Source organism: Octopus sinensis, linkage group LG6, assembly GCF_006345805.1.
Source record: "Octopus sinensis linkage group LG6, ASM634580v1, whole genome shotgun sequence".
In the NCBI taxonomy this organism is placed as follows: Eukaryota; Metazoa; Mollusca; class Cephalopoda; order Octopoda; family Octopodidae; genus Octopus; species Octopus sinensis.
Window position 1 is genome coordinate 108370315 of NC_043002.1, and position 23214 is coordinate 108393528.

General features: G+C 38.3%; 1 protein-coding gene across 8 annotated transcripts in view; it reads right to left on the reverse strand.

The window, feature by feature from the left end:
• LOC115212947 (pleckstrin homology domain-containing family G member 2-like) overlaps positions 1–23214 on the reverse strand; it is a 412633-nt gene that overhangs the window by 244673 nt on the left and 144746 nt on the right. Inside the window, exon 1 of one of the 8 annotated variants that reach the window (XM_029781798.2) lies at positions 2786–3106. The exons of the other annotated variants lie outside the window; for them this stretch is intronic. The gene's annotated coding sequence lies outside the window, so the exon portion shown is untranslated. Of the gene's footprint in view, positions 1–2785; positions 3107–23214 lie in introns of those variants that run through there. 8 annotated transcript variants of the gene reach the window in all.

The window sequence follows — 23214 nt, forward strand, 5'->3', positions numbered from 1 at the left end:
AAATCTACACACCCTTGGTTTTTTTATCTTATTACGAAAAAAAACTTTTTATATGCACATGCTGATATATGACCTACGTTGGACCCCTTATTCGCATAATCACTGAACCTGGAACTTAACTATGGTCTATCCATAGCACTTATTCAGCATTACCTGACACCTTTGGGTCTCACTGACACCATTACCGTTCATAACCTGTATATATATATATATATATTGAATGTATGCATGTATATATAAAAGTTTTGTAAAAATTACTTGATACAGTTATAATAATTAGAAAAAGATTTTTTTTAAAAACTTATTAATTATTTTAAAAGAATTTCTTTTATTCAACAGAATGTCACTAACCTTTAACCTCTGTGGATGAAGTTCATATATATAGTGTGTGTGTGTATATATATATAGTGCATATTACATCTAGTGTGTATTTTGTGTGTAAGTACTTTCATTTTTCATACACACATTTCAGGCTAGTTTGGTTTAACCCTTTAGCATTCAGATTATTCTGTCAAATGTAAAGCTTATATATTCACACTATGTAAAATTAATCTTGCATCATTTCATGGCTTTGAGATTTCAATGATGTGATTGTTTATTTTTAAAATGACACAATAAGGTAGCTATGAATGACCATATCTGACTAGTTTGAACATAAAAGAGGTAGAATATATTGGCCGGATATGGCCGGTTTAAACACTAAAGGGTTAAAATTCTTGTAAAATACTTTTATTTTGTCTTTTATAGTCGATCATTTTCGTCTTCCATTTTATGAAAGGGGAATATTTTAAATTTTCCATTTGCACAAATATCTAGATGTTTACCACATGGGACATTTCTAACGGATGAATCTGTAATTTGCTGTTTATGCATGTTTACACGACTGATTAGTTTTATTCCTGTTTCTCCAATGTATTTCTCTTTGCATTGTGGACATGTGATGCAGTAGATGAGATTTTGTTTCTTTTTGCACTTCATGTTTACATTCACTTTCAATTCCTTCTCCATTCCTGAATCTTATAATAATCTACTTTTGGTCATCATTTCCAAATGTATTAAACAGGGAACTGGAAAAGATTCTTGGATGACTGCTTCATATTTTGGAACAAAAGTAAGGAGGACCTTACAAAATTCCATAAATTAATAAACAGCATTCATGAATTGATCCAGTTCACAATGGAAATGAATGAAAAGGAACTCCTTTTTTTGGATATTCTAATAATTGAAGAAAATCAGACAGTTACAAGTGATCTCTACTACAAGGATATAGGCACAAACCAATATTTAGGTTTTAGATCTTGCCACCTTCCTATGCAAAAGGAACAACACAGTTGAGTATGGCAAGATGTTTATGCTCAATAGTTGCAGACACAAATAGACAAGAGAAACGACCAGTTGAACTATTGGGTTTTCCGGAAAGTTTGTGCCGATTTTTAAAGGAAAGGAAAAGGTCAATAAATACTTGCCATTACATTTTTAATCAACCAAATATGAACAATTTTGTTGCACAATGCATCTCCATCTTTCCTTTAACTTGAAAATACCCTCTTCCCAGAATTGAGGTGGTTGCATGGCAAAGAATTCCTCAAGGTGTCTTTTTACATCATCCAAGGAATTGAAATTTTTACCATTAAGACTATTCTGCAGAGATCTGAATATGTGGAAATCCGAAGGAGCAATATCTGGTGAATATGGAGGGTGGGGTAACACATCCCAGCCGAGCTGCAGCAATTTTTGTCTGGTTCCCAAAGCATTAAGTGTCGAAAATAGACTTTCTTATCCTCCATTTTAAAGGGTTACAGAATTAACACAGGTTATAGGAACATAAACCTTCTTCCACGAAAAGATAGCTTAAACTGTGCTTGTCAAACCCTATTTTATGGACTCAACCATGTTCTAAGATAAGTCGAAAGGGAAGCTACTATAAATCAGCACAAACTTTCCAGACAACCCAATAACTATGTGCCTTCAAAAACAGAAATTCCTCCAAAAAGTTAACAAATCATGCCATAATTAAAAGAAATACTCATGCTAAGTGTGAAAATGAAAATACAAATATATTTATTCCATTTGTTGTCATCCATAATCCTAGGAAACACAACATCCTATATTCAACCAAACTGGAGGAGGAGGAGTAGATAATAGTTACAGGAGGAGTTATACAAATGAGAAATTTTATTTGACTGTATTTTAAGGTGATAAATATTTTTCTTTGGAAAAAATTAATTCCATCATTTTGTACAAGTATGAAGAAATTTAACAAAAATTAAATTATAATTATTGCATGTATGTTATATTTCCAATATTACTTATGGTGGTGAAAGTATTATCCTCCCAAAGTTACTCATCATGTGACTAGTAACAGTAATAAAAGAATAATGTTGCAAGAGTTCTGCCATCTTTTAAAGCAGGGTTTCTCTTAAGGGTCCACATAAAATTTTGCTGCTAAAATTTATGTACAATAAACTGGTTAAACTTCTGCAATAAAACGAAATATCTTAACTTCTTAAACATTTCCTAATAATATTTAATTACAAAATTATAATAGAATATTTTTTCAAAAAGTCAAATGGCTATGGGGGCCCAGTAGAGGGAAGTAGGGATAAAAGGGCGTCCATAGGCAAAAAAAATAGTTGAGAAACCCTGAGCTGAAGTGATGCAGATAGTTAAAGAAAAATGATGCTCTAAAAGATACCTGAAGGAGACAAAAGACAAAATAATATTTTTGCAACAATAAAGAATTTCAATCAAAGAAGTATTGAGACTTTGTTTTTGCTTTACTTACCTCCTTCATCAACTTTTTAGCAACTTTTCAGCTCAGTCACATGATAATATAACCTTTAATCTCTTTCCCCCAAGACAGGAGGTCAGTAATCCAAAATTTCCAGAGAAGAGTCTTATAAGAAAAGAAGATTCAATTTGGTTTTGCAAAGTTAAAGAATATGTCCTTAAAAATGAACAACTGCTATGAAACCAGCGAGGAATATTCTACAGACTTTATGGAGCAGGTCGATGGATGAGGATGGTGATGACAATCGTAACCGTGAGGATGATGAGAAGAGAGTGCTTTCTGGTGAGAAAAACTATAAAACTTGCTGCTTTTTTTTTTTTACACCACAAAAAAGTATCAGAGAGAAAATGGCAGCAATGCGTGGTTTGTTCTAGGGACTTGATGGACACTAGCTAAGTAACTTGATCACACAGAAGCCAACACATCGTGGAGCCAGTGAAGTAAGCAGGCTTTGTCCACCAAATGAAAACACCATTCAGTCAGTGTATTTCTGATAAAAAGTAAATAAATGTCTAAAAAGATAACAAAAATTCTAGAGAAAGCCAAAGAATACAGAAACCATCTTTATTTCTGAGCAACGTTTTTTTTTTTTTTAATTTTCTCACAACACAAAGTGGCTTGTTTGAAGCAGAAATGAACTGCAAGTAAATTTCATAGTTATGTGAATTCCTGCTTTGCCCCTTCCGAATAAGCCCTTCTTAACCAGTTTCATAGCCTTTCATCATCATCATCATCATCATCATCATCATTACCGTTAACATAGAATCAAATAACATCCTAGTTAACCACTCACTGAATAGAGATGAATTTCTTTCAGTTTCACTGATGCAGTCATCGGCCTGTCAACAGACGAGGTGTCGACATGAGAAATAGAAACACAAAACATACATCTTTGCACACACACACACAGATATAAATTTATACATGCACTCACACACACACAGGTATAAATATACACATACACTCGCATGATGATATATATATATATATAGTGTGTGTGTGTGTGTGTGTGTGTCATATATATGAGAGTGAGAGAAACACACATTCATACAAGTGCATACATATATATCGTGATCATTTAACATCCACTTTTCCATGCTTGCATACACACACATACACGTATATCATTTTCTATACACACACACACACACACACATGTATATCATTTTCTATACACACACACACACACACACACACACGTATATCATTTTCTATACACACACACACACGTATATTATTTTCTCTCTCTCTCTCTCTCTCTCTCTCTCTCTCTCCACCCACACACACACAGATATCGCAAGCTATAAATCTGTTAGGTCAGAATTAACTCCCAATGACTGTAAACAGTCCATTATTCAAACATTATATATACTTTATTATATACATTATATATTTTACTATGTATTGTGTCCTTTACCAAACATTTATGGTTTTTCCCTCCTATCACCTTCAATGTTTTCTAACCAGAAAACACACACATACACACAATGTGCTTATCTACAAACAAACATAAATAAAACTAAACAAAATTTCAAGAACGAAGGCTGTTTTACAAAATCTGGAGAAAAAAAATTTGGAGATAAAGATTAAAAAATATCAAAACAAAAACAAGTCTTGAAATTTTCATTTGACAAGGAGTGATGTTAGATTATCGTAATTCTAGGATTTCTGAAGAATTCATTCCTGTAGAACAAGCGAGGACTGCAGCAGAGTTCATAGATTCTGTTATTTTAAAAGGATGTTTAACTTTGAAATATTTTGTCATTTTCTATTATCTTTTATTTTTCTAAATTTTTTTTTTTTGTGTGTGTTAGGTGAGAGGGTGGAAGCTGGATAAGTAGCGTTGTTCTTGTTACTATTATTGTTGTTGTTAAACTCCAGATCAACATCTTGAAATCAACATATAGGATGACGGCTTTCCTATTGTGTGCTTTGACCTCTTCAATTAACTTTCACAGACTTAACTTAGCGGTTTGGCAAAAGAGACAGATAGAATAAGTACTAGGCTTACAAATAATAAGTCCTGGGGTCGATTTACTCGACTAAAGGCGGTGCTCCAGCATGGCCACAGTCAAATGACTGAAACAAGTTAAAGAGTAAAAGAGAGTCAGGATGTGGATCTACCAGTTTGGAATCCATTCTTGTCTTCAATGTTTACCAATCCTTGGCTGTAGTCAAGGAAGGACCATTTTGTTGAAGAGTTTGGCTACTATTAGAGATAATGCAATGTCTTCATAGTTCTTAATATTGCTGAGATCCCCTGGTTTGGGAATAGGGTGCAGGTCCAATTCTGATTATTGTTTTGCCTTCAAAACTTCAGGTGCAACATTATCTGGTCTTCTGGCAGTCAATTGAAGGAAGAAGCAACAGGGGAAGAAAATGTCTAACCTATTCTTTCTTTTATTCTTTTATTCGTTTCAGTCATTTGACTGTGGCCATGCCGGAGCACTGCCTTTAGTCGAACAAATCAACCCCAAGACTTATTCTTTATAAGCCAGGTACTTATTCTATCGATCTCTTTTGCGGAACCGCTAGGTTACGGGGATGTAAACACACCAGCATCGGTTGTCAAGCAATGTTGGGGGGACAAACACACACACACATATATATATATATATGTATAAATATGAAGGGCTTCTTTCAGTTTCTGTCTACAAAATCCACTCACAAAGCTTTGGTCAGCCCGAGGTTATAGTAGAAGACACTTGCCCATGGTGCCACACAGTGGAACTGAACCCGGCAGCATGTGGTTGGGAAGCAAGCTACTTACCACACAGCCACTCCTTTGTTTCAGGACAATGGAATGGCAAATGTTAATGAATTAAGAACATGCATGGGAGATCACGATGGATGGTATGCTTGTATGACAAGGCGATGAGCTGGCTGAACTGTTAGCACGCCGGGCGAAATGCGTAGCCGTAACGTTCTGAGTTCAAATTCCACCGAGGTCGACTTTGCCTTTCATCCTTTCGGGGTCGATTAAATAAGTACCAGTTACGCACTGGGGTCGATGTAATCGACTTAATACCTATGTCTGTCCTTGTTTGTCTCCTCTATGTTTAGCCCCTTGTGGGTAATAAAGAAATAGGTATGCTTGCATGAAATCATTGAAGCATTCAGGAAGATGGCCAAGCTAAGCTATCTGTAAGATCAACATTGACCATGATGGTCACAAGTGCAATAAAAAAGAAGACTCTTAAATTAGAGATACACCTGAGATAACAACAAATCAACAGGGAAACCTCTATTGGGTAGATACACCTGATAGAAATAGCAGTCAAATTTCCCTTAAATCACAAGCTGCTGTCTTAAGAAGACATAGGCTAATGTACTTTGAGAAACCATGCCTGGAGAAAAAATGACAGGGTGGTCATGAGTGGGTCTTTAATGAAATGTTTGCTGAATCAAGACTGAACAACAACAGTAGTGTTTTGAAGATAATCAAGGGGCTGGAAAAGAAACTATTTGGGAAGAGATGAGCAAATAAGACGAATGATCACTGCTTGAATATCTTTCATCATAGTTCTGGTTAATTAAGTTATTGTTTAGCACGGAGCTAAACAATAACTGTAACTATTTAAAGTTGTTTATCTTTACTAAAAGATTCTTTCAGGAGAATAGGTTATCTCTCATGACTGGAAGCTTCTAAATTAGATGTCAAATATACTTCGAATTCCTTCCTGGAATGCCTCAGTTACTTTTAGAAGACTCTTACCACCACCATTGAAGTCTGCTTTTGATTCCATTCCCAAAGTTATTTCCCTTGCTTTTTTTGACCAGAATTTTGCTGCATTCTGTTTTTAATATATAACTCCTAGGAAAGTGGTGAGTTGGCAGAAACATTAGCATGGCAAGTGAAATTCTTAGTTCAAATTCTGCCGAGGTCGACTTTGCCTTTCATCCTTTTGGGGTTGATAGATTAAGTACCAGTTGCCTACTGGGGTCGATATAATTGACTGGCCCCCTTCCCAAAAATGTTGGGCCTTATGCTTAGAATAGAAAAGATTATCTAAAAGGCAGCAAGCTGGCAGAAATGTTAGCATGCCGGGTGAAATGCTTCGCAGTTTTTTATCTGTCTTTACATTCTGAGTTCAAATTCCGTCGAGGTCAACTTTGCCTTTCATCCTTTCAGAGTCGATAAATTAAGTACCAGTTGCATACTGGTATCGATCTAATCGACTGGCCCCCTTCCCCAAAAAATTTTAGGCCTTGTGCCTAGAGTAGAAAACTATATATAACTCCTAAGATTATCTCCCTTGTCCTTTTGACCAGAATTTAGCTGAGTTTGTTTTCCTTCTTACTAGAAGTGTAATTTACATTTCCCTGGTTCACTGCATTAAATATTTAAGTTGCAAATATTACAGTTAAGTGAATGCTAAAAACAAAAACTGACTCGTTGACACACTTTTTAATGCTGTCTTCTCATTTACTGCCATAAAAATTCTCTAAATGTTACAAAGCAGACAAAGAAATATGCCACCACAAATAATTGGACCAGCAGATAATTTCCTTTAATGGACTACACTGAATAAGTTCATCTTAAACATTTATCATCTTCAGATATTTAATGTCTTCAAATGTCTGCTGAATTTTTGTTAAAGTCTCCTCACAATTTATATTTTTCCATTTATTTATCATTTAAATATAACAACCAGTCAGCTGTGAGCAGTCAGGTGTGAAGAGCCAAATATAATCAACCAAGCATGACCAGTGACTGAAGCAGATTCCTAATTCCCTGATCTATTCCAGGCAACAGCAAAAATGTTATATAAACTAGATATTTCTAGCATAACATGCTTGTTTAGGTATTTTTGTTTTTGCCTTTTTTGTATCATTATAATAAGCACAAAAAATAGTGGTGGAAGAGCTTAAGCCTTCGTCTAAATAGAACAAAGTTTAGCTTTCTAAATATTAGCTGTTTTGGTTTGATTCGCACCAAGTAATTTATAGTTTAGTTAGAAATACCCAGAAAAAGCAAAAAAAAAAAACAAAAACAAAAAAAAACAGTTTCTATTAGTTGTTAACAGTTAAGGTAGGCTAACTTGATAAGTATTTGTTTCTTAGATAAGCATGAAAAGTGGGGTCTTTAAAGGGAACATTAAAATATTTACAATCATGCCTTTTTAAAGAGTTTTAGCCATGTAAGTGAAGCGAGGTGATCCCAAAAATAAATTAAAACTGTGTTGCCCCTTCCACACCAACTGACAATAAACAGGCAATGAAAACTCTGAACAAGAAATTGAAGACTTAAATTGCAGCATTTGTAAGCTTGACTATTAGTTGGGTAGGAAGAAACTGGCTAGGAATTACAACCGTGTTTTGTGGTCTGCTTCCACAACAGCTCCTTTATAGGATCCAGTTAGCTCAATACATCATCAGGAGGAACCACATCCGGTTTTGGCCCCTACTCCTCTACCGTTTTGACGTGGCAGCCCCCCACCCCTTTCGGAGGTGTCTTCAGCTCCGGTGTTGGGTGCATGTCTTCTTTCTTCTCTCTTCAGTTCCCTGGCCACTTCAGTGTAGCGTCAACGAGTGTCAGCCGGCGACTGACTGACTCATCAAATTTTTTCCCTTTAAATACCTGCCACTAGGCTCCAGCAGGCAGCCCCAGCAAGTTGTCACGTGACACTGTCTCAACTTTAACTGACCAATGAAGGTGCAATGGCAGTGAATCATCAATTTTAAGCACAGGACCCAAAGAGGTAGCTTCAACCCTAGGCATTTTCAACCATTATATCATTGTATAACTATCAGAAGTTTTTGAGGCTGGGTCAGAAAATGCCAGGATATTTAGACAACCTGAATGTTTCTGATGCATTTCACTGGTGCATTTTGCATTTCGTTGCAGCAAAGTGCAATGCATGCACCCATGTCTGATTGAAATCAATTTTAAAACTGTTACAAATCTGCTGCTATGCTGTAAAACTTTCAGCATCTTATTCAGTGCACCAGAGATCAAAACAACATGAACAACACAACACAGTTGCTTGTCTTTTAGCAACAGCAACCAATTTCTCTTACATTTTATTGTTCTATCTTCAATGGAATGGAACTGCATATATTGGAATATAGTATTTTCTACTCTAGGCATAAAACCTGAAATTTCGCAGGGAGGGGGCCAGTTGGTTAGATCGACACCAGTACAGGTACTTAATCTATCGACCCCGAAAGGATGAAAGGCAAAGTCAACCTAAGTGGAATTTGAACTCAGAACGTAAGGACAAACGAAATATCTATTTCTTTACTACCCACAAGAGGCTAAACACAGAGGGGACAAACAAGGACAGACAAATGGATTAAGTCGATTACATCGACCTCAGTGCATAACTGGTACTTATTTAATAGACCCCCAAAAGAATGAAAGGCAAAGTCGACCTCGGCAGAATTTGAACTCAGAACGTAGCGGTAGACGAAATACCGCAAAGCATTTCACCTGGCGTGCTAATGTTTCTGCCAGCTCACCGCCTTTATTTGGAATATAGTAGCAGTGTCTTGGAGACAGTGTGTTAAAATAAGAATAGAACTATTATGGTTAGAATGTCTTTGATTGGAGGGATTTTTTCCACCATCAAGACTTACCTGGAGCTAAAACAACAACAACTTGAGTTCAAGTCACAGCAAATATTTTATGCAATTAAACTCCTTGTTTATGTCCACTTAACTGTTGGAAATAGTTACCAGATCACCAAGTGGAATCTTCGCATACAAGGCTCAAGTAATAGCATACCAGAGCTCATACCTGTTCAAAGGTGATAAAGGATCCAGAGGACAGGTGTGAAATGTATTTTAATGTTAAATACAACTGATTTATGTATGGTTAAGGTTATATATATGTACCTGTATATAAATTAGCCACATATAGGATTTTTGTTTTATAAGAATGCATCTTCAGATTCAGACAAAAAGCTTAATTCATAAGAAATCAAAGCTGTGCTCACAGCCGCAAAAATTTTCACTCTTAAGGAATCAGCAATGGAAGAACACATAGAAGAGTGTTAGAAGAAAAAATAATGAGTGAAACATGCATATGGGTGGTTGAGTAGATAGACAGACATCATATATTCCAGACAGATACAGATAAATAGATATGCATATATGTAATATATGCAATGATGATTGATTCTTTTACTCTTTTACTTGTTTCAGTCATTTGACTGCGGCCATGCTGGAGCACCGCCTTTAGTCGAGCAAATTGACCCTGGGACTTATTCTTTGTAAGCCCAGTACTTATTCTATCGGTCTCTTTTGCCGAACTGTTAAGTGACGGGGACGTAAACACACCAGCATCGGTTGTCAAGCAATGCTAGGGGCACAAACACAGACACACACACACACACACACACACACACACATATATATATATATATATATATATATATATACGACAGGCTTCTTTCAGTTTCCGTCTACCAAATCCACTCACAAGGCATTGGTTGGCCCGGGGCTATAGCAGAAGACACTTGCCCAAGATGCCACGCAGTGGGACTGAACCCGGAACCATGTGGTTGGTTAGCAAGCTACTTACCACACAGCCACAATCCAAACACTCTCAAATTTATATTTTGAAATGCTGCTCTGAAGATGACCAAGTAAGTAAGTATAACTTTATTTTAATCTCGAAACGCGTATGTAGCTAATCTCAGTTATGAGGATTCGTTATTTTTTCTTTTTGCCTACGTAAAAAAGTGTGCTACTGTCTGGGAGATCATTGTGGTAGTAGAAAGGGCATTTTAACTCCTATTTCTAAATTCAGTGCATGGCGAAGCAATTAGCTGACCCCTGATTATAATTATATTCTCTCTTTTCTCACTTTACTCTTTTATTTGTTTCAGTCATTTGACTGTGGCTATGCTGGAGCACCACCTTTAGTCGAGCAAATCAACCCCAGGACTTATTCTTTGTAAGCTTAGTACTTATTCTATCGGGCTCTTTTGCCGAACCACTAAGTTACGGAGACAAACACACCAGCATTGGTTGTCAAGTGATGTTGCGGGGACAAACACATACATATATGCATATATACGATGAGCTTCTTTCTGTTTCCGTCTACCAAATCCACTCACAAGGCTTTGGTCAGCCCAAGGCTATAGTAGAAGACACTTGCCCAAGGTGCCACACAATAGGACTGAACCTGGAACCATGTGGTTGGTAAGCAAGCTACTTACCACACAGCCACTCCTACGCTTATTATGTTTATAATTATAGAATATTTGTATAATTTTACCTAAAAAAGATTATTTTAACGAACCAAACTACTTGGTAAAATTATTAATTATTAATTAATTAATTGATTAATTAATTAATTACTTTTACCCTTTTATCATTATTGAAATATATGCAATATATGTGTAGTCATTAGCCCAGCGCAATGGTTTACGCAGACACACCATTCAAATCTCACAGGAATTATTACAGTTTTTTTTCCCATCATTTTCAATATTATTAAATATTATAATGTATTAGTCACTGCACTCAGCTTTGTGAATAGGAATGTGAAAACATAAGTTATTGCTGCTGTTTAACCAGGTTATTATTGTTTGAATAGATTAATGATTAAAGGTATTCACCCTGCCCAAATACACATATCCCTTCCCCTTGATGAGATGATAGGGAGTAACTGGAAGGAGATTTGGTTGCCATTTCTAACTGGTCAATCAGTCAGGTAGAAGTTATATTTTGCTTCATAGAGTTATTGCTAAGATACAGAATTTTTTTAAAATTCAAAGATATCTCCATAAGCAAAGAATAAAGAGAGACAGAGACAGACAAGCCGACAAGCAGACAGGGAAAGAAAAAGATAATGCAAGATAAATATTTAGTTTAGAGTATATTTGAGATTATTTCAAATCAATCAAAACAATATGCATATAAATGTAGCTCTGTAATGCAAATGCTTTTAGTAAAACTGCAAACATGTTTGCACTATTTATATATATTCACAAGGTCAGTGAAGGTTAAATATGCAACATTCCAGAATAACATTATGGCATAGATATCATTCCAGAATGATACAACAGTGTTACTATCATTCCAGAATTATAATACAATTTCAAAATGATAATAAATCCAGCACAACTACCATTGCAGAATTACAACAGAACATCAATATTGATCCAAAGTTATAACACCAACACTATCATTCCAAAATAATTATCCTGTGCTGATTCTGGAATGGTAGTAGTGTTATGGAGGCGCAATGGCCCAGTGGTTAGGGCAGCGGACTCGCGGTCATAGGATCGCAGTTTCGATTCCCAGACCGGGCGTTGTGAGTGTTTATTGAGCGAAAACACCTAAAGCTCCACGAGGCTCCGGCAGGGGATGGTGGTGATCCCTGCTGTACTCTTTCACCACAACTTTCTCTCACTCTTACTTCCTGTTTCTGTTGTACCTGTATTTCAAAGGGCCGGCCTTATCACTCTCTGTGTCACGCTGACTATCCCCGAGAACTACGTTAAGGGTGCACATGTCTGTGGAGTGCTCAGCCACTTACACGTTAATTTTATGAGCAGGCTGTTCCGTTGATTCGGATCAACTGGAACCCTCATCGTCGTAACCGACAGAGTGCTTCCATCCAGTAGTGTTATGCTATCATTCTGGAATGATAATATAGCAGCACCATTACCATTCCAGAATTATAATTGAGCATCAATATCATTCCAGAATCATTGTACAGAGTACAAAGGATAAATTGTCACAATTTTATATTTTTAATTTTGTGCATGCACATTGCTTGCTTTGATTTTTTTCGACTACACAGTATAGTAGGGTCAGTTGGGCACTGTCTGTGAAAAAAAACAGCACCATGACACAATTCACTCTGCCAGAAATTTGGAAATGACATGCTTCACACTGGAAGCTACAGTAAGACTCTTATCTCTATCCTTCTATTATACTTCTCAACTGGCACAAATCCACATCCCTCTATACCACATCCCTCTCCCAGGTGAGGGTTTTTTGTTGGGTAACACTGCTGGTACCACATAAAAAGCACCCAGTACACTTTGTAAAGTGGTTGGTATTCAGAAGGACATCTGGCCATAGAAACCATGCCAAAGTAGACAAAGGAGTCTGGGGCAGTTCTCTGGCCTGCCAGTTCTTGTCAAACTGTCCAACCTATCTCAGCTTGGAAAACGGATGTTAAATGATGATGATGAGGAATTAAAATTTAAGATCCTCCCCAAGCAATGACAACTTGCCTAACCAAGGATTATCTATCTCATTTAGAAGTTCTAATCACAATCATATTCATTCAAGGTGGCACGTAAAAAGCACCCACTACACTCTCGGAGTGGTTAGCATTAGGAAGGGCATCCAGCTGCAGAAACCTTGCCAAATCAGATCAAAGCCTGGTGCAGCCTCCTGGCTTGCCAGTCATCAGTCAAACCTATTTCTTTACTACCCACAAGGGGCTAAACACAGAGAGGACAAACAAGGACAAACAAACAGATTAAATCGATTACATCCACCCCAGTGCGTAACTGGTACTTAATTTATCGACCCCAAAAGGATGAAAGGCAAAGTTGACCTCGGCGGAATTTGAACTCAGAACGGCATGACAGACGAAATACGGCTACGCATTTCGCCCGGCGTGCTAACGTTTCTGCCAGCTCGCCACCAGTCATCAGTCAAACCGTCCAACCCATGCCAGCATGGAAAGCGGATGTTAAACGATGATGATGATGATGATGATGAAGGAAAGTCAGTCACTGAAGCCAAAGATTTCCTTCAATCATCGCATTTTAAGAGTTTTCTTATTTCTTCCTCCACATCCAAATGAAAGTCTAGACATGGCTAAATACACAAATTCTTAGCAGTCATCAATTTTAACCCTTTCGTTACTGTATTTATTTTGAGATGCTCTGTGTTTGTTTTAATTACTTTAAATATAACAAAGACTTTAGTAAAATAACTTAGTTATCATTCAGCTAGTGTTAGGAACATAAATTGTGATGAAGGTTTGGTGGAAGATTTTAATTCAAAACTTATGAAAACAAGACCTTTGTACTACAAAGCCAGAGGCGGTTTCAACCGGGTTGGTATCAAAAGAGTTAATAGTTTCACTGCTTGTGTCATGAGGGATTTGCAAGGTATGTGGACTGAGCTAGCAATTGTCATACCTTAGCATGGGACTCAGAATGGTTATCTTGGCTGTTCTTGTTCTTGTTGTTGTTGTTTAGCCTATATGTGGGTCCAATTTAAACAGACATAATAAAAAGTATTCCATTTATGCCAAGGTTGAGTGTACCTTAGATTAAATCACTTCTTTTGCCTGTTTATAGAATGGTGTAATTTAAGAGAAATTTAGCCACCATTTCTAACATACGGAGCGACACATATAGGCCCCTTTTTGCTGGCTTGTGATATGAACAGTCATCAACAACATATCAATTTTTGTTGATGAAACCAACGGCAAAAGACATTCCAGCCATGACAGTCCTATCTTAATTTCAGTTGTATATGTAATTCTAAATGCACTGTTTTCTTTTCTTTAACAGTATAGGCATAGGAGTGGCTGGTTCCAGGTTCAGTCCCACTTCATAGCACCTTGAGCAAGCGTCTTCTACTATAGCCTTGGGCCGACCAAAGCCTTGTGAGTGGATTTGGTAGATGGAAACTGAAAGAAGCCCGTCATATATATGAATATATATATATATATGTACGTGTGTGTATATGTTTGTGTGTCTGTGTTTGTCGCCCCCAACATCACTTGACAACTGATGCTAGTGTGTTTATGTCCCCGTACCTTAGCGGTTCAGCAAAAGAGACCGACAGAATAGGTACTAGGCTTACAAAGAATAAGTCTTGGGGTCAATTTGCTCGACTAAAGGCGGTGCTCCAGCATGGCCACAGTCAAATCACTGAAACAAGTAAAAAAGTTACTCTTTTACTCGTTTACTTGTTTCAGTCATTTGACTGCGGCCATGCTGGAGCACCGCCTTTTAGTAGAGCAAATCGAGCCTGGGATTTATTCTTTGTAAGCCCAGTACTTATTCTATTGGTCTCTTTTGCTGAACCGCTAAGTGACGGGGACGTAAACACACCAGCATCGGTTGTCAAGCAATGCTAGGGGGACAAACACACACACATACATATATATATATATATGCATATATACGACAGGCTTCTTTCAGTTTCCATCTACCAAATCCACTCACAAGGCATTGGCCGGCCTGGGGCTATAGCAGAAGACACTTGCCGAAGATGCCACGCAGTGGGACTGAACCCGGAACCATGTGTTTGGTAAACAAGCTACTTACCACAGAGCCACTCCTGCGTATAATTTGAGAGATTTAGCCTCTATTTCTAGTAGGCTAAATGACCACATAGAAGCTCCCCAATCTTTTAATCTGGCACCCTACTGACAGAGACAGAATCACACTGTGATTTGCAGCACATACAGAACAGGATCCTTGTTTATCACAAGTTAATTAAGCTAATAACCTTCCTTCTGCTCGCTGGCTTCCAACTGGTTTTCTTTAATATTGCAGCAGACAATGAAAATAATGTCGGTGCAGTCCAAATGACTCACTTCAGAAAAATAAGAAAATGTAGGTACTTTCTTCCTAATAAAAGAAAATCTGTACAACACTGCTCAGGATAAATATTATTATTAGGTCACATCTACTTAAATCTTCATCTTAATGTATTCTTTTCCATGCTTACTTGGGTCAAACAGATTTCATTGAAGCAGATTTTCTGTGTCTGGAGGCTCTTCCCGTCACTAACCCTTCACCTGTTTTCTCATGGGCAGACAGGTTTTTCATAAACAACTGGAAAATGAACATTATTCGTTTACACAAAAGCACCATTCAAGCATGACCGATGCCAGTGCCACCTGTACTGGTAGCACATAAAAAGCACCATTTGAGCATGGTCAATGCCAGTGCCGCCTGACTGGCACCCATGCCAGTGACCTGTAAAAAGCACCTACTACACTCTCAGAGTGTAGCATCCAGCTGTAGAAACCTTGCCAAATCAGATCGGAGCCTAGTGCAGCCTCCCGGCTTGCCAGTCATCAGCCAAACCATCCAACCCATGCCAGCATGGAAAGCAGATGATGATGATGACATGATGTCAAGACAAGGGTACACACACAAACATCAAATCATCATAATTTAACATCACCTTTTCTATACTGGCATAGGTTGGCTGATTCAATAGGAACCAACGAACCAGACAGCTGTGCTGAGCTCCAATGTCTACTTTGGCAAGACTTCTTTCCTTAGATACCCTTCCAAACTCCAACCACTTGACAAATTTTGTCGACAAATCCACTCACAAGGATTTGGTTAGCGCAGGAAATATAGTATTAAGTATCTGCCTGAATTCCCCCACAGAGGGATTGAACCTGAAGTCACCTGGTTGTGAAGCAGGGTTCTTAACCACACACTGGATCATTAAAAAAAAAAAGAGGCAAAGTACATGTAATATATAGCTGTGAATATTTTTAGAGCCACCCCAGTGTTGTGTCCTGGCAGACATTTTTTGAGTTAATCCATATTCTAAACTAACAGAAACATAATTTTCCCAAAAGTGAATGACACAATCCATTTGAGAAAAGAAATCCTGCCATTTTACCATTGTTGAACAGGTTAAGTTACAATTAGGACAAAGGGTTATTTGTACACATCTTTAATTACATCTCAAAACTATACAAACAATTTACACATGCCTTCTTTGCACATACTCCCACCTATCCATATAATATACACTACCGTCAGAAATTAATTAGCACCCTTGATTTGCTCTTCACTCAAGGTATGTGCTGTCACCTAGTGGCCATATCTCGAACTATTGCTTTGTTGTGAGTTCACTGTTGCGCAGAACGATGACGTAACTTGTTTGCAGAGCAGTTTGAGAGTCTACAGCCTTATGATGTTGACATAGCAGTGCAACAACTTGGAGTGCGGATGCAGACAAATCTTCCTTTGTTTAATAGATATAGGTAGCGCCTCGCAAGGACCGAAATCACACCATACTAAGTTTTCTCATCACGTAAGACGTTTTGAACAGCTCATAGGTTAATTGATTTAACCTATTTAATGTAGAAATTTGAGAAGTGCTAATTAATTTCTGACGCAAGTGTAATGTGATCTAGGATAACCATGCAGTACAGACACATAGCTTAGTGGTTAGAGTGTTGGACTCATGGTTCGATTCCTGTATCAGGCGATGCCTTATGTTCTTGAGCAAAACACTTCATTTCATGTTGCTCCAGTCCACTCAGCTGGTAAAAAAGAGTAATCCTGCAAAGGACTAACATCCCATCCAGGGAAGAATGTATACACTAGAGCAACTGGCCCTATGCACCTTACAGAGTAATGTGGACTAGCCAGGGTAACCATATAGGTCTTCTATAGTAAAACACCCGTCCCTGTCCCTTGATCATAGTTTAGCTTCTCCCTACATGGCATAGATGTATCTCTTTGTCTTCTATGACCTCACTCAGCTGAAAGGTCTTTTTCTTTGTTTTACAAGTTACTTGGTAACCCCACTGGTGCTGGGGGCTGAGGAAAAAAGCATCCAATACACTTTGTAAAGTGGTTGGCATTAGCAACAGCATCAAACCATGTAAACCATGCCAAAAGAGACACCAGAGGCTCAATGCAGCTTTCTGACTTGTTAGATCTTCACCCTCTCAAAGCTGGGTCCCTGTGTCTAACTTCACCTGGGCTCTGGAGCAAAATGATAAATAATTGCATATACAGCTCAAGAGTAACAATCACAGGTAAATTAATTAACAGAATTACCTGCATCTTCTTTTTCTATGTATGTGGTTCATTATTGTTTTACCAGGAATCCAGTGGTGATGATGTTTAACCTGTTCTCATTATAGTAGGAATATGGCATGACAGGGTTAAACTGTCCAACCTCTGCCAGCATGGGTTGAACGGATGGGTGTGGCATGGGTTGAATGGATGGGTATGGCATGGGTTGAACGGATGTTGACTGATGATGCTGATGATGCAGTCTTGTTTATGCGATGCAACTGGATTATTTCACATCTATTTTCTGGTGCGCTCCACTGCTTATTCTCTGTTCTCCCTATATACATCAGGTGGCCGATCAGGTATTAACTGTAACATGACCTGTTTATTGAGTTTTTCAATAAAACTATGAAATAAAGTCTGTGTTTTGTTTATTGCCTTGAAAAACAACTTCGGCAACAACAAGGAAATTATTTCTAAATAATTTTTCCTTTATTCAAACTGATTTACAACAAAAATAAAAATAGATAAAAAATAAACAGAACAATGCTTCTTCTGAACAGAGGCAAAAACTATTAAACTTAATCTATGCCTGCGTCTGTCAGTAAACTGGGATTATTTTCCAAAACACATTTCAACAATCTCACACTCACAGATACTAGAGAGACATAGGAGCTAAAATCTCAACAGTCAACTAACAAGATTCCAGTTCTCTAATGGTACTATTACTATTAATTGATTAATTGTGAAAATATTTTGCTAGGCAGGGGTGGGGGAGTGAGATAACCTAACAAGTACTTTTCTATCCATGTATTGAAAAATTAATTATAAATCTCCCACATATCAAATTTTTACATTTATTTTTACAAAATATTGATTATTCACTTATCATAAATTGACTACTTAGAGATGCTATCGGTATGAAATACAATAGTTAAATTACTGCGAATATATTTTGATGCAGTGTGCATTAAAATGCTAATTAAAAGCAACTATGTGGTGAAGAAAAAAAAAACAGTCAATGACTATAATAATATTGATATTATTTTGACACATAAAGGAGACAATTGCAGATGTTTCAGCCTTATTACGAACTCATCAACAGAAATATGGCACCAGCCATACATGAGCAACTCAGTTGGTAGTGTTATACATTATAAACTTTTCTATGGACTTCAGTGGATAGCCCAGAGAAAATTGTTTAGAGAACAAGCTATTGAACTCCCTAACAAGGCTTTGGTCAACCTGAGGCTATAGTAGAAGACACTTGCCTAAGGTGCCACACAGTGAGACTGAACTCAGAACCATATGGTCGGTAAGCAAGCTTCTTACCATACAGCTACTCCTGCACCTATATATATTCCTGTGCCGGTGGCACGTAAAAAAGCACCCTCTACACTCATGGAGTGGTTGGCGTTATCAAGGGCATCCAGCTGTAGAAACACTGCCAGATCAGACTGGAGCCTGGTGTAGCCTCCTGGCTTCCCAGACCCCGGTCAAACCGTCCAACCCATACTAGCATGAAAAATGGATGTTAAACGATGATGATGATATATACACAGCAAGCTCCTTTCACTTTCCATCTACCAAATCTACTCACAAGGCTCTGGTTGGCCCAAGGCTATTATAGTAGAAGACATTTATCAAAGGTGGTAAGCAATGGGACTGAACCTGGAACCATGTGGTTGGTAAGCAAGCTACTTACCACACAGCCACTCCTGCACCTATATTGTAGAAGTAAATGCAATTTCTTCCTCCTCCTAATCATTATCATCATTTAGCATCTGTTTGCCATGCTGGCATGTGTTGGATGGTTTGACTGGAATTGGTAAACCAGAGAGCTGGACCAGGCTCCAACAAAATTTGATATGGACACCAAAGGGTCATGTGGACCCCAGCTGAGAACCACTAATCATAAATCTCTGTACTTGGCTTTTGTTGACTTGGAGAAAGCCTTTGACAGGGTCCCCTCATCTGGTGGTCAATGCGGAAACTAGGGATAGATGAATAAGGTGAGTGTTGGCAATCTGTACAGTGAAGATTTCAAGTAGGGGTTCACCAAGGATTGGTCCTCAGCCTCCTCTTCATCATATACCTCCAGGCAATAACAGAGAAATTTAAGACAGGCTGCCCCTGGGAGCTCCTCTATGCTGATGACTTTGTTCTTATAGCTAAATCACTACTGGAACTATAGAAGAAGTTTCAGGTATGGATGCAAGGTCTAGAATTGAAGGGACTTAGAGTTAACCTAGCAAAAACCAAAATCTTAGTAAGTAGGAAGGCAGACAAATCACAAATTTCTTCAGGTTAATGGCCCTGCTCTAACTGTAGAAAAGGTGTACGTAAAAATTCCATAAGTTGTACCTGGTGTAAGCTATGGACACATAAGAGGTGCAGTAATATCAAAGGAAGGTTAACAAGGAAAACAGCTTTTGTGTGTGGAAGATGCTCAGGCACTAGTGTAGATAGTGTGTGCCACCTGGGGCAGCCCTTCCATTTGCTACCCCCAGACCCAACAAAAAATGCATATTGCCTACAGCAGACCCAAAAGTGCCACCAAGGGTGGACTGCCTCTAGTCCTCCCCCAGGTACACTAGTGTGCACAGGTACAATAAACATCAAAAATCTACAGAAAATAGACTCCATCATCTGCCAGTGGGTAAGCTAGAGGTAGTTGGTAGCTTCTGTTCTCTAGGTGACCAAGTTAGTAGTGGAGGTGGATGCTCCAAGAGCATAGCTGTGAGAATAAGATTAGGCTGGGCAAAGTTCAGAGAGCTCTTACCTGTGCTGGCAGTAAAGGACCTCTCACTCAGATTGAAAGGTAGATTCTATGATGCCTCTGTGCAAACAGCTATGTTACACTGCAGCGAAACATGGGCTTTGACTACAGAGGACTTGCAAAAGTTTGAGATAAATGAAGCCAGTATGCTTCGCTGGATATGCAATGTCAGTGTGCATGTTCGACAGAGTGTAAGCATTTTGAGAGAAAGGTTGGGCATAAGAGGCATCAGATGTGGTGTGCAAGAGAGATGACTGCACTGGTATGATCATGTGATGCATATGGCTGAAGACAGCTGTGCAAAGGAGTGCTGATCTCTAACTGTGGAGAGAACCTGTGGTAGAGGTGGACCCAGGAAGACATGGGATAAGGTGGTGAAGCATGATCTCCAAACTTTGGGCCTCACAGAGGCAATGACTGATGACTGAGACCTTTGGTGATATGCCGTGCTTGAGAAGGCACATCAAGCCAAGTGAAACTGTAGGCATGACTGATGCTGGTGTCACATGACTGACACCTGTGCTGGTGGCACATAAAAAGCACTGTCAAGTGTGGGGCCTCATGAAGGCAAAGTGGTTGATGCCGGTGGCACATGAAAAGCTCCTTTCGAGTGTTGGGCCTCACAGAGGCCATGACCATAGACGTTTGGTATTATGTTGTGCTTGAGAAGAAGACCCATCAAGCCAAGTAAAATCACAGTCTTGGCAGATACCAGTGTCACACAAATGGCACCTATGCCAGTGGCACGTAAAAGCACCCATTGCACTCTTAGAGTGGTTGGTGTTAATAAGGGAATTCAGTCATAAAACCATGCCAAATCAGACTGGAGTTTGGTGCAACCTTGCAGCATGGACAACGAATGCTAAACGATGATGATGATGATAATATTTATATCCCACAAACAGTGGATGTTGTGTTAGAACACAGAATACTGCATTATTTACCACGAGAGGACCTCTCTCTCATATGGGTTTGTGATGCATAAAAGCACTTGTGTTTATGTTGCTGACTGGTGATAACTGTCTACTACAGCTGTCAACAGCAATATAAAAAGTGTGCAATATATAGAGTAGGAAAAAAAACAAAAACAAAAAAAAACCAGATGATACACTGCAATGCTTCTTGGTTATATGTGATCATTGAGAAGACAAAAAAATGCAGCCCTTTGTCTCCTGAAACAATGACAAACAGCCAGAAATTCTAAATAGCAGCAAAATGAATCATCAGCTTTTTTTATTTTGCAAAATGTCTATTGTATGAATATGTCTGTATAATATGAAAGATAGTTTCTCATCTTACATATAACAAGTGCAATTCAAAACCTGTCAAGGCTTTGGATTGCACTTGAAATAAATCCACTGTATCTAATGTGTCTTACAGCTCTGCTTAAGATTGTGAAGTTAAGTTTTATAACAAATGACAAAATGATTTTTCCAGTTTTATTACGACATTTGCAGAGCTTTTGGTTCGTTTCTTTGTGTTTTGTTTTGTTGTTCTTTTTTTTTTTTTGGCTTTCTTTTCCTTCTAACACAAGTGAACTATATTTGCTTATTGTGTTTTTTTCAAAGATAGAATGGACATTTGTACAAAAGCTCTTCTAACTTTCTAACCAAATACTTTTCTTGCAAGGTAACACATATGCAAAGAGAACACTAATATATGAATGCAGTATTTGCCTTGCCTTGAGCAGCATTCACCCAGGGTGGGTTGAGCTGGCTTCATTCATTCTCAATGCTGCATCTCTCACAAATGCCGACCAGGGCTGGCGATTTGAGGCTAACGACCACGTGATCTCCAACCACTCCCTATTTCAGCAGCGAACGCCGTAGACATGGGGGTTCCAGATCAGCCTTGACTGTCATCAGCCAGGTTTTTCGTTGTCCACCAAATCGCTTTCGCTAACCCTGAAGGGGAGCTGGGGCAATTGCTTTGTAGATGAATTCTCCTGGTTGACGATGAAGGGCATGACCCAGCCAACGCAGACGTCTCGTTAGGATGAGTTGTCGGAGGGAGGTGATTTTGCACTGGTGTCGCACTGAATTGTTGGAGACAAAGTTATGCCATCGGACACGAAGGATGCGGCATAGAGATGATCGAAGGATTTTAGTCGCTTAATATCTTCCACCCTCATTGGCCATGACTCACTGCCATAAAGGAGAATCGTTCGCACTAGTGCTTGGTAGATCTGTACTTTAGTGGTGTATTGGATCTCAGATCTTGACCAGAGTCATGCATTGAGTCGGTTGAAGGCTTGGCAAGCGAGGTCGATTCATGTTTTAATGTCAGCCTCACCTTGACCTGTGGCTGTAATGATGGCGCCAAGGTATTTGAAACTCTCAACCTCTTCAAGAATATCACCATTAAGGACAATGGGTGTTTTGTCTGGTGGGGCGAAGCTGGCTGTGAGGATTTTGGTCTTCGAGGCATTGACTTTCATACCAATCTGCGATGCAACACACTAGATCTCATTGATAGTATTTAGTTTGGAATGGCTCATTCCAATCTGTTGAAATAAACTATAATTCAATTGATTGATCTTGTTGGAGTTATCCCCCTTACTTGTTTTCAGATTTTAACCCTTTTGTTACTAACCCGGCCAAAACCGGCTCTGGCTCTGTGGTAAAATGTCTTGTTTTCATAAGTTTTGAATTAAAATCCTCCACCAAGCCTTAGTCACAATTTACGTTCCTAACACTAGCTTAATGATAACGAAGTTATTTTACTAAATTCTTTGTTATATTGAAAATAATTGAAAGAAACACAGAGCATCTCAAGATAAATACAGTAACGAAAGAGTTAAACACTCTCAAAGAAAGTTTTTATCTACATGGGCAATCTCAATCAAAGCTTTCTATCTCACCATATTGCATACATTAGATCCTACTTTATTGATACTTAGTACACAGACTGCTTCTCTGGGATATTTCCATCAGCCA